The sequence below is a fragment of the Mus musculus genome, chromosome X (assembly GCF_000001635.26).
Source record: "Mus musculus strain C57BL/6J chromosome X, GRCm38.p6 C57BL/6J".
Classification (NCBI taxonomy): domain Eukaryota; kingdom Metazoa; phylum Chordata; class Mammalia; order Rodentia; family Muridae; genus Mus; species Mus musculus.
This window is the reverse complement of record NC_000086.7, coordinates 88,903,895-88,923,271: the sequence shown is the minus strand read 5'-3', so window position 1 is coordinate 88,923,271 and position 19,377 is coordinate 88,903,895.

Here is a 19,377-nt window from a genome sequence, read left to right as displayed (position 1 = left end):
AGAGCACCCAACTGTTCTTCCGGAGGTCCGGAGTTCAAATCCCAGCAACCACATGGTGGCTCACAACCATCCATAATGAGATCTGACGCCCTCTTCTGGAGTGTCTGAAGACAGTTACAGTATACTTACATATAATGAAAATAAATAAATCTTTAAAAAAAAATCCCTACCATAATAATAATGGACTAATCTCTGAAACTCTAAGCAAGTCACCTATTAAATATTTTATTTTCTAAAATTTGTCTTGGTCATGTTTTTTTCTTCAAAGTGATAGAACACTGACTATGACAATCTACCATCAATGCTGCAATAAAAATATGACCATGACTCACGTGCAACCCTACTACTGTTGATGCATATATGTATGTGTATGGGATATTATAATATGTTCATGTTAATATATAACTAGCACCCCATATTTCATTAATTATATAATTATACATTTTATAAAAAAAATGAATATTTTAATATATTACATACAGATACACACAAAATTAAAATGCAGTTACCCTATAACAAGAATACAGTGTTGACACTTGACACCACAGGCTAATAAGTATAAAGTCCAGTGTCAAGAGTCAAGAATAAGTTACAACTTTTCAACTTGTTGGCCAGAAATTTCTCACAGATCCCAAAAAACATTATAGCCAATGAACATTGCCATTAGCGTCTAAAATTTGACAGCAATACACTATAACCTACAGGCACTATTATGGGGAAAAAATCCTATGGCTAGACAGGTCATAAACTCTAGTGTAGAACCTACCACAAATGTTCATCTGAATAGACATAATATTAAATCAAATCAATTCCTCATCATTCTATCCCACACATCAGTGTGTCTCTCAAACTTAATTAGATAACCTTTTATTTGTAAAAAATTGAAATTAACATAGAGAGCCACAATTTTTCAAGATACAAAGACTAAGAGACTGAAACACTCAGTCTTAAATAAGACATCTGCATCACATCCCCCATTTTTAAAGACTCAAGGATCACAGCAGACAAGGAAACAAAAAGATGTATAGGAGCCAAAGTAAGTAGAAGACTAAAAGGAAACAGTTTTGTCTAGACACAGCAGAAAAACTGCACTATGATTTCATAATGAACATGATAGCATGCACATGACATGCACACGTTCAAGCAAGAATAAATTGCAAACAGGGAAATATTTTCCAAGTTCTTGTAGCTTAGAAGCTATTAACAATTGATAGGTGTTGGGAAAGGGTGAGTTATATTTTTTTGAAGGTATAGCTCCTGATAGATTAATCATGCTCCAGTACAAGTACACACATCCAAGAATATATGGAGAGCACAAAGTGGATTTGATGGAATTAAATTTAAAAAAAAAAATCAAAAACAGGACACAAAGTTCTATAGCTAGACAGGTAGGAAGTAGGTTTCAGAAGTGTTGGATAAAGGGCAGAATATGATCGATGCACATTGTATGAAATTCTCAAAAACCTATAAAAGTAATTAGGGAATTAAAAGACTTGTTTCTTTTTATTTTTTAATAGATTTCTATTTATTTTGTGTGAATACTTGTGTATTGGTAAGTAGGCATGCCTATGCCATGGCACATATGTGGAGGCCAGAGAACAACTTTTGTGAGTCCATAATATTCTTCTGTCATGATGGTCCTGTTGTCTAATATTGCACCAAGCACCTTTTTCAACTGAGACTTCTTGAGGTCACTCAGGGAGTGCTTTATATGTGCAATATTAAGATTTTTACAATAAAGCTATTTAGAACTGCAATACACTTCCATTTTAGAAAAGGTCACTGTTCTTTCTCCAGTGAATAAATGTATCCTTTACTGAAGAAGAACGAAGACCAAAGTGTGGACACTTTGCCCCTTCTTAGAATTGGAAACAAACACCCATGGAAGGAGTTACAAAGTTTGGAGCTGAGACAAAAGGATGGACCATTTATAGACTGCCATATCCAGGGATCCATCCCATAATCAGCCTCCAAATGATGACACCATTGCATACACAAGCAAGCGTTTGTTGCAAGGACCCTGATATAGCTGTCTCTTGTGAGACTAGGCTGGGGCTTAGCAAACACAGACGTGGATGCTCACAGTCAGCTATTGGATGGATCACAGAGCCCCCAATGGAGGAGCTAGCGAAAGTATCCAAGGAGCTAAAGGGATCTGCAACCCTATAGGTGCAACAACATTATGAACTAACCAGTATCCCGGAGCTCTTGGCTCTAGCTGCATATGTATCAAAAGATTGCCTAGTCGGCCATCACTGGAAAGAGAGACCCATTGGACACGCAAACTTTATATGCCCCAGTACAGGGGAACGCCAGGGCCAAAAAGTGGGAATGGGTGGGTAGGGGAGTGGGGGGGAGGGTATGGGGGACTTTTGGGATAGCATTGGAAATGTAATTGAGGAAAATACGTAATAAAAAATATTTTTAAAAAATGTATCCTTTAGGTGATGTTTTGCCTCTCTTTACTTCTACTGTGCAATGAAGTTTTTTTTGTTTTTTCTTTTTTTGTTTTTTTTTTTTTTTAAGATGGCTGCCTAACGATGCTTCAAATCTATAATAATCTCAACCTTATACCAGAAATACTAGTGGCAAAGTGATTACTTAAGTGTGTATATGTATATGTATGTATGTATAGTGCATATATACATACATATATTATTAATTATAATATTATACAATATCCAAATTTGTGGGTTTTTTGTATAAGATTCCCCATTGCTATGTTTCCCTAATCTTTGGTATTTAAATGTTGTTTAGTTGTTCATTTATTGTTCTTTTCTGAAATAATGTAATGGTTCATCCCTGGGGTAAAACTTGCCAAAAATTTCCTTAAAATTTCCACAAAGGCATCTTTAATTTCGCTATGGAAGATAATGTATTATTTGAATAAAATGTTTGAATATAAATATAGGTATATAGATTATAGATATACAGATAGCACAAGGATAAAATATTAAAATGATATGAACGTTTTAAAGATTTCACTCATTTTTAAGTTTTACAAACTTAACAACTATAGTAACTTCAGCAGTAGTGGATGAAGTCATATTGAAGTTCAAAGTATTCAATGTGCATGTCTTTACTTCTATGGTAGAGCAAATTAAGTATAGATATCATGTTTGTTAGTTTTGCTTTGAAGTTAGAAATGTAATTGAAATTCCAATGCAGTCAATATAATTTATTGTGTAGATAAAATTGAATTAATAAATGACATTCATAGAAACTACAAAATGGCTTTTGCTTCATGTATAATATCTGTATTTTACTTCCCTATTTTGTTTAATGTCAATTTCTAATTAAGTCTGATATTCATAACTTTGAATTTGATAGATAAATCATCTTGCGGGGCGTGGTGGCACACGCCTTTAATCCCAGCACTCAGGAGGCAAAGGCAGGTGGATTTCTGACTTCGAGGCCAGCCTGGTCTACAAATTGAGTTCCAGGACAGCCAGGGCTATACAGAGAAACCCTGTCTCGAAAATCCAAAAAAAAAAAAAACCAAAAAACAAAAAACAAAAACAAAAACAAACAAACAAAAAAAACTTCTAGGAGGGTATTTGAAATGGCTAATTACCCAGATTTAATCCTTGGTACCTCATGATAGAAGGAGAGATACTGAAACACATGCCAAGAGGATCATTGCATATGCAACATCCCTAAAAATTAATAAATATTTTTAGAGTATACTAGAATCATCTACTTTGTTTCTTTTATTTTATAGACACTTGCTAGGTTATGTGTTTGCTTTTCAGAAACAAAGATTTAAATAAATTCAAAAGACATAATTTCATCAATAATGTAAAATAACAATCCTCTCTCCTCAAAATGATAATGAAGTATGCAGAATCTACTTTGATATTCTACAGAGTCTATCAGCTACTTCTAATCTTTGGAAATAAGGCAGATAGAACTGAGGGCTTATCTTTGGTTAAACAAATAGGCTATCTTCTCTATCAATCACAAAACTCCAAGATGAAGGAGAATATAAAAAGGCTTCAGAAATAATCACCAGTAAAGGTAAAAATTAAGTGCTTAGGAAAGCAGTAAAGAAATGAGCTTCAAGGGTTTTTTTTTTTTTTTTTTTTTTTTTTTTTCAGGGTCTTCAACAAAGGCAATTTGGATAGCTACTCTTCAAAGCACATTAAGACTTCTTCATACTTCTATCATCTTCTGTATGGAAAAATCCTTCTTCTGTTGCTGTAAAACATTTTTAAACTTTAAAGTTTAATGTTAGAATCCAGACAAAATAGGCCTTCTGTATGTATTCATTTTATATCTATAAATTCACTCATATGAATTTGAAAGTATTGGAGGAAATCAAAGATAAAATATATAATAAATATCTAAAGACATTTTAACTTGTCACTCATTCTCTAGCAATGCAGTATATGATAAATTTGCATAGCATTTGCATATAATTACATATAAATAATCAACAGATTATTTAAATTTTACAAAAGGATATGAGTAGGTTATATGCAAATACTACAGTATTCATCATAAGGGACTGAGCATGTACAAATGTTCATAACCATGGGGGTTATAGAGCCAATGTCCTACAGCTATCTGGAATGACTATATATGTGATAACTACTTACTAGATACAAGTGTTGTATGTTTGCTGGTAATAACATAATTACAAATGGCTCTAGGTTAAAGCAGCTCCTGACTATAAGAAGAGGCAATGTAAGTGTTGGCACTACAGAAACTACATGACTTCTCTCCACTTCACTGAATCTGCCTTCTACCCTCAAGCTCTTTCTTTGGAGAGGCTCAAACCATCCACTTTTCCTACTATCAATGACATCATTGCTTCTTGCACCCATCCATTAATATTGTAATTTAGTTGTGTTGTTGTAGTGTTGGTTCTTTAATTATTTTGTGAATAGACTATTATTGCAAAATAAATTGAAGCAGTAATTCTTTAAGTTTTCCCTCTTGGGTGATATATGTGGGAATCTTATTTTTGGTTTTAATTTCAGAAAGTTTGTTAAAATCTAGGTCTGGAGTAATCGGACAAAGTAGATAATATTTTCTGACTTGGCAGAAGGTCTGATTCTCATATTTGAAAATAACTGACTTTTCATCTATGATATCAGGCGGGTGGCTTTTGATGGATAAAGAAAAAAGTTAATAATATCAGATATTTGCATGTTTCTCTACAAAGATGAAAGCATGGTATGATCATTTAACTTCTTATGTGGAGTTAAGTTCTGGCTTTGGTTAGCCTTGATGTTTATAACTTCTATTACTATTACTAAATCTGGTAAAATTGCTCCATAATTCAAGTGACATCAATATATCAGTAGTAGGATGAAGCACAGCTAGGGAAAGTTATGAGAAAGAATGTGTTAATTAATGATTGTAGAGGGTTTAAAGTCACATTATTAGATTCAGAAGAAACTAGTTTTTCTGTGGAAAAATGATGTATATGTTTTATAACAATAAATATTTAACATTTATTGTAAGAAACCTTTATGTGTTAGACAAAAGCCTTACTGATTTTAAGAAGTATTTATTTTTATTTAATATGTATGAGTGCTTTGGCTACATATATGCGGCCATGTTCATGTGAACCAAAAACATGCCTAATGCCTGTAGAATTGGACATAAAAACAGTTTCTAGCTGGCACATGGGGAATAGAACACAGATCATCTTAAAGAATAGCAAGTAATCTTTAGTATTTAAAGAAAATAAAGATTTTTAATTTTTATTATTTAATATTTTGAAGATATTTTATTAGATGTTTTTATTTACATTTCAAATGTTATACACTTTCCTAGTTTCCCCTTTGAAAATCCCCTATCCCCTCCCCTCTTCCCCTGCTCTCCAACCTACCCACTCTGGCTTCCTCCTGGCCCTGGCCTTCCCCTATACTAGGGCACAGAACCTTCACAGGACCAAGGGCCTCTCTTCCCATTGATGACCAACTAAGCCATCCTCTGCTACATAATGCAGATAGAGCCATGAGACCCACCTTGTGTTTTTTTTTGATTGGTGGTTTAGTCCCAAAGATTTCTGGGGTACTGGTTATTTCATATTGTAGTTCCTCCTATGGGGCTGCAAAACCCTTCAGCTCCTTGGGTACATTCTCTAAATTCTTCATTGGGGACCCTGTGCTCTATCCAGTGGATGGTTGGGAACATCCACTTCTGTATTTGTCAGGCACTGGCAGAAACTCTCAAGTCAACTTTATCAGGCTCCTGTCTGCTAGCTCTAGTTGGTATCTGCAATAGTGCCTGGGTTTGGTGGTGGTTTATGGGATGGATCCTTAGGTGGGACAGTCTCTGGATTGTCATTCATTCAGTCTCTACTCCATACTTTGTCTCTGTAACTCCTTTAATTGTATTTTGTTCCCCTTTGTAAGAAGGTTCTAAGTATCCCCACTTTGGTTGTCCTTCTTCTTGAGTTTCATATGTTTTGCAAACTATATAATGGGTATTCTGAGCTTCTGGGCTAATATGCATTAGTCAGTGAGTACATATCATGGGTGTTCTTTTGTGATTGGCTTACTTCACTTAGGATATTATCCAGATCCTTCCATTTATCTAATATTTTCATAAATTCATTGTTTTTCATAGCTGAGTAGTACTCCATTGTGTAAATGTATCACATTTTCTATGTCCATTCCTCTGTTGAGGGACATCTGGGTTCTTTCCACCTTCTGGCTATTATAAACAAGGCTGCTATGAAAATAGTGAAGCATGTGTCCCTATTACAAGTGAGTGCACCTTCTGGGAATATGCTCAGAAGTGGCATTGCTGGATCATACTGTGGTATTATGTCCAATTTTCTGAGGAACCCCCCCGCAATAACCAAAAAACAAAAAAACAAAAAACTGATTTCCAGAGTGGTTGTACCAGCTTGCAATCTTACCAACAATGGAGGAGTGTACCTCTTTCTCCACATCCTTGCCAACATCTACTGTCACCTGAAATTTGGATTTTAGCCATTCTGACTGGTGTAAGGTGGAATCTCAGGGCTGTTTTGATTTGCATTTCCCTAACAATTAAGGATGTTAAACAATTTTTAATGTGCTTCTCAGCCATTCAGTATTCCTCAGTTGAGAATTCTTTATTTAGCTCTGTACCCCGTTTTTAATATGATTATTTGGTTTTCTGGAGTCCAATTTCTTGAGTTCTTTGTATATATTGGATATTAGCACCCTATTGGATTTAGGATTGGTAAAGATCTTCTCCCAATCTGTTGGTTGCCTTTTTGTCTTATTGACAGTGTCCTATGCCTTACAGAAGCTTTGTAATTTTATGAGGTATCATTGGTCAGTTCTTGATCTTAGAGCATAAGCTATTGGTGTTCTGTTCAGCAATTTTTCTCCTGTGCCAATTTTTTCAAGGCTTTCCTCCATTATCTCCTCTATAAATTTAAGTGTCTCTGGTTTCATGTGGAATACCTTGATTCACTTACACTTGAGCTTTGTACAAGGAGATAAAAATGGATCAATTCACATTCTTCTACATGCTAACTGCCAGTTGAGCCAGCACCATAGGTTGAAAATGCTGCCTTTTTTTCCACTGGATGGTTTTAGCTCCCTTGTCAAATATCAAATGACAATAAGTGTGTGGGTTCATTTCTGGGTCTTCAGTTATATTCTACTGATCTACCTGTCTGTCAATGTACCAGTACCATGCAGTTATTTATAAAAATTGCTCTGTAATACTGCTTGAGGTCAGGGATGGTGATTCCACCAGAGGTTCATTTATTTGTGAGAATAGTTTTTGTTATACTAGTTTTTTTGGTTTTTCCAGATGAACTTGAAAATTTCCCTTTCTAACTCTGTGACAAATTGAGTTGGAATATTGATGGAAATTGCACTGAATATATAGATTGCTTTTGGAAACATAGTCATCTTTAATATATTAATCCCGCCAATCCGTGAACATGGGAGATCTTTCCATATTCTGAGATCTTCTTTGATTTCTTTCTTCAGAGACTTGAAGTTCTTATCATACAGATCTTTCACTTCCTTAGTTAGAGTCACACCAAGGTAATTATATTATTTGTGACTATTCTGAAGTGTGTTGTTTCTCTAATTTCTTTCTCAGCCTGTTTATCCTTTGTGTAGAGAAAGGCCACTGATTTGTTTTAGTTAATTTTATATCCAGCTACTTCACTGAAGTTGTTTATCAGTTTTGGAGTTCTCTGGTGGAATTTTTGGGGTCATATTATCTGCAAATAGTGATATCTTGATTTCTTCATTTCCTATTTTTATCCCTTTGATCTCCTTTAGTTGTTTAATTGCTTGGCTTTGACTTCAAGTATTAGATTGACCAGGTAGGGAGAGAGTAGGCAGCTTTGTCTAGTTCCTGCTTTTAGTGGGATTGCTTCTAGCTTCTCTCCATTTAGTTTAATGTTAGCTACTGGTTTGCTGTATATTACTTTTATTATGTTTAGGTATGGGCATTGATTTCTTGATCTTTCCAAGACTTTTATCATGAATGTGTTGAATTTTGTCAAATGTTTTCTCAGCATCTAATGAGATGATCATGTGTTTTTTGGCTTTGAGTTTGTATATAGCAGATTACATTGACGGATTCCCAAATATTGAACCATCACTGCATCCCTCTACTTCATCTTGTTGGATAATTGTTTTAATATGTTCTTGAATTTAGTTTGGGAGAATTTTATTAAGTATTTTTTCCATTGATATTCATAATGGAATTTGGTCTGAAGTTCTCTTTCTTTGTTGGATCTTGTGTGGTTTAGTTATCAGAGTAATTGTTGCTTCATAGAAGAAATTTAGTCGAGTACCTTCTGTTTCTATTTTGTGGAATATTTTGAGGAATATTGGAATTAGGTCCTGTTTTAAGGTCTGATAGAACTCTGCACTATACCCATCTGGTCCTGGGCTTTTTTTGGTTGGGAAATTATTAATGACTGTTTCTATTTCTTTAGAGGATGTGGGAATGTTTAGATCGTTAATTTGATCCTGATTTAACTTTGGTATCTGGTAACTGTGTAGAAAATTTTTCATTTCATCCAGGTTTTCCAGTTGTTTTGAGTACAGGCTTTTGAATTAGTATCTGAAGATTTTTTGGATTTCCTCAGATTCTATTGTTATGTCTCTGTTTTCATTTTTGATTTTGTTAATTAGGATACTGTCCCTGTGCCATCTAGTTAGCCTGGCTACCGGTTTGTCTGTCTTGTTGATTTTCTCAAAGAACCATCTACTGGTTTGGTTGATTCTTTATATAGTTCATTTTGATTCCACTTGTTTGTCTTCAGCTCTGAGTTTGATTATTTTCTCCTATCTACTCCTCTTCGGTGAATTTGCTTTCTTTTGTTCTAGGGCCTTTAGGTGTGCTATCAAACTGCTAGTGTATGCCCTCTCCAGTTTCTTTTGTGGAGGCACTCAGAGCTATGAGTTTTTTTCTTAGGTCTGCTTTCCTTGTATCCCATAAGTTTGGGTATGTTGTTACTTCATTTTCATTAAACTCTAAACCATCTATAATTTCTTTCTTTATTTCATCCTTGTCCAAGTTATCATTGAGTACAGTGTTGTTCAGCTTCCAAGTGTATGTGGGCTTTCTATTATTTATGTTGTTATTGAATATCAGCCTTAGTCCATGGTGATCTAATAGGATGCATGGGATTATTTCAATAATTTTATATCTTTTGAGGTCTGTTTGTGACAGATTATATGGTCAGTTTTGGTGCCATGAAGTGCTGAGAAGAAGGTATATCCTTTTGTTTTAGGATAAAATGTTCTGTAGATATCTGTTAAATCCATTTGTTTCATAACTTCTGTTAGTTTCACTGTGTCACTGTTTAGTTTCTGTTTGCAGCATCTGTCCATTGATGAGAGTTTGGTGTTGAAGTCTCCCACTATTATTGTGTGAGGTGCAATGTGTGCTTTTAGCTTTACTAAAATTTCTTTAATAAATGTGTGTGTCCTTGCATTTGGAGAATAGATGTTCAGAATTGAGAGTTCATCTTGGTAGTTTTTGCCCTTGATGAGTATGAAGTGTCCCTCCTTGTGTTTTTTTGTTTGTTTGTTTGTTTTTAATAACTTTAGGTTGAAAATCGATTTTATTTGGTATTAGAATGGCTACTCCAGCTCTTGGGGACCAGCTCTCTCCTGGCAAGACCAGTGCACAGAGGATTGCAGAACAGCTCTACCTCCTGGCTGCAGCTATAGGCCTGTAGGACCCTGTCCCAGCAGATCTGGTGCATCTGCAGGCTGTGCTCTCCTGATTGGACCTGCCTTAGAGAGACAACAGAGAGAAAATGGTGATCTCCCCTGAGTCCCAGTGTCAGAGCACTCTTTCTTTCTTTCTTTCTTTCTTCCTTTCTTTCTTTCTTTCTTTCTTTCTTTCTTTCTTTCTTTCTAGCAATCCAGAGTCCAGAACGTATCACCCTCCAGGTCCTCTCTCTGACTGATCCACATCTCACACCTCTTTCCCTAAAGCTCTGCCTCTTTGAGGATGTCCCCATCCCCACAGCTGTACCCCACCAGACCTCCCTATTCCCTGGGCTTCTAGTCTCTTGAATATTATGTGCATTCTCTGAGTCCAGACACAGCAGTCCTCTGCTTTATATGTGTTGGGTGCCTCATACATTCTGTTGTAGGCTGCCTTGTTGGTGGATCAGTGTTTAAGAGATGTCAAGAGTCCAGGTTGGTCTTTTAATACAGTTGCCCTCCTCTTCAGCTTCCTCCAGCCTCTCCCTAATTAAACCACCAGGATCAGCAGCGTCTGTCCATTCCTTGGGTGTAAACATTTGCATCTGAGTCTTTCAGCTTCTAGTTAGGTATTTCGGGACAGTCAGCATAGGCCAATTCCTTGTGAAACTGGCATCTGAGCGTGTGTCAGGACTTGGGGCCTCCTCCTGAGCTGGATCCCAACTTGGGCCTATCACTGAACATCCTTTTCCTCATGCTCTTCTTCATTTTTGTCCCTGCAGTTCTTTCAGACAGGGATAATTCTGGGTCAGAATTTTTGACTGTGGAATGGGAACCTCATCCCTCCTCTTGATGCCCTGTTCTACAAGTTCTCTCTCTTCACTATTGGGTATATCACCTAAGGTCTCTCCCCTTTGAGTCCTGACAGTCTCTTAACTTTCTGTTCTCTGGTATATTCTGGAAAGTACTACCTCCTATCACCTGAGGTTGCCTGTTTCCATTCTTTCTGCTTTTCCTCAGGGATTCAGTACTTTTCCGTCTACCCAATACCTGATCATGTTCCCCTCTTATTCTCCCTGTCCCCTTTCCCACCCAGATACCTTCCTCCCCCTCCTATGATTGCTTTCTGCTACCTCCCAAGGGACAGAAGCATCTTCAATTTGGTCCTTCATCTTGTTAACCTTCTTGAGTTCTGTGGATTGTATCCTGACAATTCTGTACCTTTTTGCTAATATCCACTTATTAATGAGTGCATACCATGCATATCCTTTTGAGTCTAAGTTACCTTACTCAGGATGATATTTTTTTAATTCTGTCCATTTGCCCGCAAAATGCAAATATCCTTGTTCTTTATAGCTGAGTACTATTCCATTATGTAAATAAACCACATTTTCTGCATCCATTATTCTCATGTGGGAAAGAGACTTGAATTCATTGGCATGGGGTGAAACTCCAGTGTTTCAGGTCTAAATAAAGAATTGATAAATGGGACCTCACGAAACTGGAGAGCTTCTGTAAGGCCTAGGACGTAGCCAATAGGACAAAGCAACAACCTACAGATTGGGAAGAAAAAAAAAAAACTTCACTAATCCCCTATCTGGTAGAGGGCAGACATCCAAAATGTATAAAGAAGTCAAGAAGCTAACCACCAAGAAATCAACCCAATCAAAAAAAAAAAAAAAAAAAAGGGGGTATAGAACTAAACAGAAAATTCACCACAGAGGAATCTTGAATGGCTGAGAAGCAATTGAAATATGCAAAATCCCTAGTGATTAGAGAAATGCAAATCAAGCATACCCTGAGATTCTATGTTACGCCAATCAAAATGGCTAAGATCAAAAACTCAGGTGATAGCACATGTTGGTAAGGATGTGGAGAAAGAGGAACACTCCTCTATTTTGGTGGCATTGCAAATTTGTACAACAACTCTGGAAATCAATCTGGAGGTTCCTCAGAAAATTAGAAACTAGATCTACCTAAAGATCCAGCTATACCACTCTTGGGCATATACCCAAAAGATGCCCCAGCATGCTAGAGAGACACATGTTCGACTATGTTCATATCTGCCTTATTTGGGAAAGTCAGGAGCTGGAAACAACCCAAATGCAAGTAGTTTTTAACTGTGATCCATCTCTTTAACCCTTTAAGAGTTTCCTGTTTAAACATTTATAGAAGATATGCAATTTTCTTTTTCCCCCATTTTTATTAGGTATTTAGCTCATTTACATTTCCAATGCTATACCAAAAGTCCCCCATACCCACCCCCTGAATCCCCTACCCACCCACTCCCCCTTTTTGGCCCTGGCATTCCCCTGTACTGGGGCATATAAAGTTTGCAAGTCCAATGGGCCTCTCTTTCAAGTGATGGCTTATTAGGCCATCTTTTGATACATATGCAGCTAGAGATTTGTTTTAAAATAAATGCATTTATATTCTAATGTAAATATTAAGCAACTCATGCATTTTCTGTTTAAATTTAGGGCATTTAAAACACTGTAACTTTTCTGCCTGCATTTGTAAGATTTGTGTATATTTTACTATGTCCCAGGTTATTATTTTTGTCTTTTTCATTATTATATGGCATGATTTTTGTCATGTTGATGAGTAACTGTGATTTTTGTCTCCAGTTACAAAACAATTATCTATTTTTTGTATTGATGAAGACAGCAATATAATTTAGCCAGAGGAAGAGATATGTGTTTCCAACTCTTAGAGCTTGTTTTTCATTTTTTTGTTTATTTGTTTTTACTATGATTATTTTTATAAAGTTGCTCCCTATATACATTCCTTTCCATTCCACTATAATACCAACTAAGATTCAAAAGCATATAACACATTTCAAAGACTAAGTGTCAACTATTTTCTAGGATAAGTTGGTGATCTCCATTCTTCAATAAGTGCATTCCTTTCAAAGTTCAGGAAAATGCTACAAACAATACGTATAATTATTTCAGTAAAATTGTTTCCTAAATCAGCTTTCAGAAGAAATTCTATGCTGTTATTTTTAGTGATGGTATAAACTAGTTTGTTGAAGTGAGAGATCACTTCAAACTGACCTGAAAAGAAGACAGAGATAGAAAAGCTTAAATTATATTAATATAGAACACCAAGCTATTTTAAGACTATTTTGGTCTTCATTTCTTTTTTACCAAGAATCACAAAGTTGCCACTGATTTAAGTAGGCACATTAAAATCTGTGATTCACCTGTATTATTATTTATCATTATTCTTATTGTTACTTCATTATTGGCTGTATCTGTCTATTTTTGTTGACTCTTATTTGGACTGTGTGAATATAAAACTAGGTGAGTTCAGAATTTAAATCATAAGTTTTATATGGTTCCTATGTGGGTTATTTTGTACTGAAAATATCAAATCTTTCTAAATCTTCCTGCCTATGTCTCTTTCAATGGTGTACCAAATTGATAGATTTATTGTTTGTGCCAATTATGTAAATTCAATATTCAAAAATAATCAAGGGGTTTGGCTATTTAAATTGAATATTAGTATTTTATTATGCTACTAAATTCTTATTTCCCAAGTCATTAATAGTTATGATTTAACAAATAATATGGACATCATGACTAGATAAATCACACCTAGTGATGAAGCTCAGCTGGGAGACTAGTTTCCACAAATGAACATAGTCCTTGATTTGATTTCCCAAACCACATGATCATCCAAGGCAGTATACACCTGTATTCCTAACACTCTAGAGGGGGAGAGCGGAGAGTCATAAGCTCATCATCATCCTTAGCACCATAAAAAATTCATGACATTATAGGTTAACACCCCAGATCAAACAAACACCTTTAAACACCTTTGAAATTCATCTCCACACAACACATCTCATTATTAGTTTATTAGTTTAGTTTGATTTTGTTTCTTTCAATATTATTGCAAAAATTTGAATTTTATTAATGATTTGAATCATTTGATTTTCAGAAGTAGAGTATATTTCCATAAACTTTATAGTGGAGATCATCTTATCAAAGAGAAGTTCTTTTAATGTGGAGACTAGTTTTTGCTACCCTGTTTTTGTTTTGTTTTTGCTTTTGTTTTTGTTTTTTGTTATTCCAGATGAATTTGTCAATTGCTCTTTCTAGGGCTGAAGAGATTGCTGGGTGGTTAAGAGCATTGACTGCTCTTCCACAGGTCCTGAGTTCAATCCCAAACAACCACATGGTGGCTCACAACCCTCTGTAATGGGATCCAATGCACTCTTCTTGTGTGTCATCATGAAGACAGCTACAGTGTGTGTGTGTGTGTGTGTGTGTGTGTGTGTGTGTGTGTGTATGTGTGTGTGTGTGTGCGTGTGTGTAATCTTTTAGAAAGAGAGAGAGAATTGTTCTTTCTAACATAATGATGATTTGAGTTGGAATTTTGATGGAGATTGCATTGAATCTGTATATCACTTTCAGCAAGACATCCATTTTTACTATACTAATCCTGCCAATCTGTGAGCATGGGAGATCTTTCCATTTTTTTAGATCTTCTTCAGTTTCTTTCTTCAGAGACTTTAAGTACGTGTCATACAGATCTTTCACTTGTTTAGTTAGAATCCCACCAAGATACTTTATATTATTTGTGTCTATTGTGCAGGGTATCTATTCCCAATTTTTCTTTCTCAGCCTGTTTATCCTTTGGGTATAGGAACACTACTGATTTGTTTGAGTTAATTTTATATCCCGATATAGATGATTCCTGAGAGGATTTGCCAGTGCCTGACAAATACAGTTGGATGTTCCCATCCAACAATTGGACTGAGAACAAGGTCCCCAATGATGAGCTAGAGAAAGGATCAAAGGAGCGGAAAGAACTTGCAGCCTCATAGGAGAAACAACAATATGAACCAACCAGCATCCCTAGAGCTCCCAGGGACTAAATCTCCAACCAAAGAGTACTCATGGTGGAACTAATGTATCTAGCTGCATATGTAGCAGAGGATGGCCTTGTTGGTTATCAATGGGAGGAGAGGCCCTTGGTCCTGTGAAGACACTATGCCCCAGTGTAGAGGAATGCCAGGGCCAGGAACTGGGAGTGTGTGCATTGGTGATCAGAGGGAGGAGGGCTGGGATAGAGGGCTTGTGATGGGAAACCAGGAAAGGGGAAAACATTTGAAATATAAATAAAGACAATATCTAATAATAATAATAATAATAATAATAACAATAATAATAATAATAATAATAATAATAATAACAAACAAAAAAGAAAAGTTATTCAGATTTAGAAAGAGAAATATTGTAATCTTTACTTTATTCATGTTTCATAAAGTTTAAAAAATGCATACACGAGGTGAGAATTAATAATAGGGAGAAAAAATAGCAATCAAGGGGAAGAAAATAAGGGAGAAAAGAGAGACATGGTGACTCAATTATTCTCAAATGCATGGTATACTTTAAAACAGGGAAAATAAATGATAAAATGATTAATTTACTACAGGTCACAATGGAAATGTCAACATACAGAAATGAGGAGGTGCTGTAAGTTCAGACATTTTAAAATAAATACTGGGGACCACAGAGATGGATCAGGAAATACATTTGCCTCACAAGCCTGAGCATCTGTATCTAATCCTCAGAAGGCACATAAAAAAACCTAGATGTTGCACACATTAATTCTAGTACTTCTATTCCAAGAAGGGATGCTGCAGACCAAAGAGTCTACTGAAAGTTTACATTATGTTACACAATCCTGTGGCAGAGACAAATGAAATTTTCTCAAAAATTAGTGGAAGGAGACAAGACCTCAAAAGTAGTATTTAATAGATTTAAATTTTTCAAGAGTTATATTTAGTTACTGAAAAATGAAAATTTGATAAATGTTAACTCTAATTGAGAAAAAAAAAATCACAACATGAGTTTCTAGAAGCAAATTAGAAATCCGACTATCTTATATTTCAAAACCAATTTTGAACTTTAGTATGATTTCAAATTAGCTAGGTTCATTGGGAAGTGTTAAGTCTAGGCCGGATCTTCATCATAACAAAAATGATTTCCTGAATTTTAAGTATTTTTCTCTCTATGTCAAATTTATTATATGTTTAATGTTATTTATGAACAATACATCTGTCTCTTTATCTTTGTCTCTGTCACTCTCTCCCTCTCTCTCCCTCTCCCTTTCCTTCTCCCTCTCCCCCACCCTCTTGCTTTGTGCATGCTGGCATGCCCGTGTGTATGTGTGTGTATGTGTGTGTGCATGCATGTGTGTGTGTGTGTTTAAGCTATGAAAACATTGAGATATATTAAATAAAATATGTTGGAAAGATATTGAAGATTTTATAGCCCTTATAGAAAGACAGAGTTATGTGTGGTCTGGGAGCAATACGTTTTAGGTGGTCTTGTGAGGGTCTCATGTTTTAGGAAGTCCTGTACTAGGAGGTTTTAAGATGGTCTATGTCATTCATCCTAATATTTGTTATTACCAAAACTAAGCAGAGAAAAGATTTCTTTCAACCTTTAATCACATATATTATTTTTTGATAGATGCAAATTTAAAGTTGATTTTAACTCTGTTGGTTTGAACAAGCTTGAAAAATTACTATTTTTTCTAAGTAATCTATCTTAGTCAAATTTATCAGATTTTTAATAAATGGATACTCAACTCAAAAAAATTTACACATTGAAAATGTATATCAAACATGAAGATATTATATGAGTAGAAAATGACAAGAAGTTATTGAGGATTTCTTAATTATTACAAATAAAGCGAATGATTAAAGTGCAATAGGAACTGAATATTGCTTCATCTGGCTTTCTGTTCAATGTGGATTGCCAATGTGGGAGAAAACCCTTGTAAATCTTAGCTAGCATTGCTCCCACACAACCACCTACACAGATGCCTTTCATGCTAACAATAGATGTGTTAGTAGAGCTCTCACCATCTGCAAAATGAAATAACTGCAGCAGACAGTAGTGATTGCTTATATGTTGTGATTAGTATTTTATATATACATTTAAAGGAAGAATTGATGGTGTTTAAATAGGGTCAGTCATTATGGCAATTCTTCCATTCAGTAAGTTCAATGGTTACCTGATAAAGGCATCAGGGATGTTGCCTTTGGATATTTTCGTACTTATAATTACCATGCAACTAAGAGTGCAGGGATAAATACTGACATACTTAATTAGCTTTTAGTCATAGTACATTAGAAAGACATTCCTTCTACAGTGTTTCTATTTTATAGGATTTTTTTCAAAGACATGTATTTTCACATTTTTTCTCAAACCCATTTTGTCAACACAAAATAATGCATATACTTAAAAAAATAAGTTTCTTGTCATTGGATTATCTGACAAAGGTCACAGGAACTTCCAACTCACATATCCCCAATATTTTCTGAGTAATATTGTGCTTTCATATAGATGAAACAATCAATCTACAATGTCTGAGCTATAGACTTACTATAACTCCAAAATAGCATACAAAATAATGTTGCCCAAAGTTCTATAATGAAATATGCACTTAAAAACGCATGCCGATTCCTAGGCCTATTTTCTTACAAATTATTTTAAAAAGTAGTTCAATGAAGCAATATTAAATATAAATTAGCTTAATTTTTTTTCCTAAAAGAAACAATAGTCAGAAAAAGTTAATGTTTAAAGTAAACCAAAATTACAAGAAAAATAAAATATCACTTTGTCCAAGCCCTTCATATTCCATGTGATAAAACTGTTTATAACATTTATTCCAATACATGAGATTGACCCATGGTATTTTGGGAGCTTTATTTCAGCAGTATTGCTCAAATTTTATACTATGTTATATGTTTTAAAAATAAATCTATTCAGTCACAAACTGAGTAAATTCCCTTTCTAATATTCTTTATTGTGAGTAATATAGTAAGCTCTTATTTTATGTAAAATATTTCTCAAATGTTGAAATCAAATACCCTTATTTTTTTCTATTAATTCTTTTTATTTTAGGAAATGGAATTTTTACAAGTTAATACAATTGAAATCATAATAATGAATTATAATAAAGAAGCCACGTAAAAATTGTATCTGTGATATTATTAAATAGAACTCAGGAAGAATGTGAAATTATAAGACACCTATAAGCAATGTGGATGTCAATCTAATTCTACCACTTTCAGTGTCCTATTAGTGAAAAACTAAACAAATGACTCACTTGTCCCTCATGATATGGCTTAAAGAACATTATATATTTTAAAAAGCAAATTAAGTAAGTCTCATCATATAATCCACAATACTTGGTATACTAAGTACAAGTAAAATCCTGGAATAGTAAAGGAAAACAAATGTCAGAAATGATATGAACCAAATGTTAGTGTAATCTAAACAGATTTTAAAACAAACAACCATAAAACAGCTGCTGTGATAGCTAATTAAGACCATCTTTAAAAAAAATAAAAACAGATTAAACTTACCAAAGAAATGGTTATTTTAAGAAATAGCTACCCAACAACAGTGAGATAGAACCTGAAAAGACCACCTCCAGTAGATAGACAAGGCCCCCTTTGGAAGGATGGGGCCACCCAGTCATCTGAAAATTTTTATCTCAGAATTGTTCCTGTATAAATGAAATGCAGGGACAAAATTGGAGAAAAGATTTAAGGAAAGGTTGTACAGAGACCATGTGATCTATTCCATTCACAGACACCACACCCCATCACAATTGCTGATACCAAGATGTACTTGCAGACAGGATTCTGGTATGGCTGTCCTCTTCAAGGTTCTACCAGTACCTGGCTAAGACAGATGCAGATATTCATATGCAACTATTGGCTTGAGCCACTGTACCCCAATGGAAGAGTTAGGAGAAGAGCTGAAGGAGCTAAAAGGTATTGGAACTGCATAGGAAGAACAACAGCATCAATTAATTGGACCCCTCAAAACTCACATGGACTAAACCACCAACCAAAGAGTATACATAGGCCAATCCATAGCTCCCACTACATATGTTAGCAGAGGACTGGCATTAGTGGGAGGGGAGCCACTTGGTCTTGTAAAGGCTTAGTGCTCCAGGTAAGGGGGATACTAGAGAGGTGAGGTAGGAGTGGGTGGATGAGTGAAAGAGGCAAAGGGGAGGGATGTAGGATACAGGTCAGTGTATATAGTTGAGGACAGAAAATAAGAAAGAGCCTAAAGTTTAGAAACAAGTTAGTTTGAGGCCAAACAGAGCAAATAAGTGAGAAGCTGACAGAAGCTAGATTGAACCAGTCAATTTGGAAAGGAGTTTGGGCACAAAAGGCTGAACTGAACCAGCCAGGTAG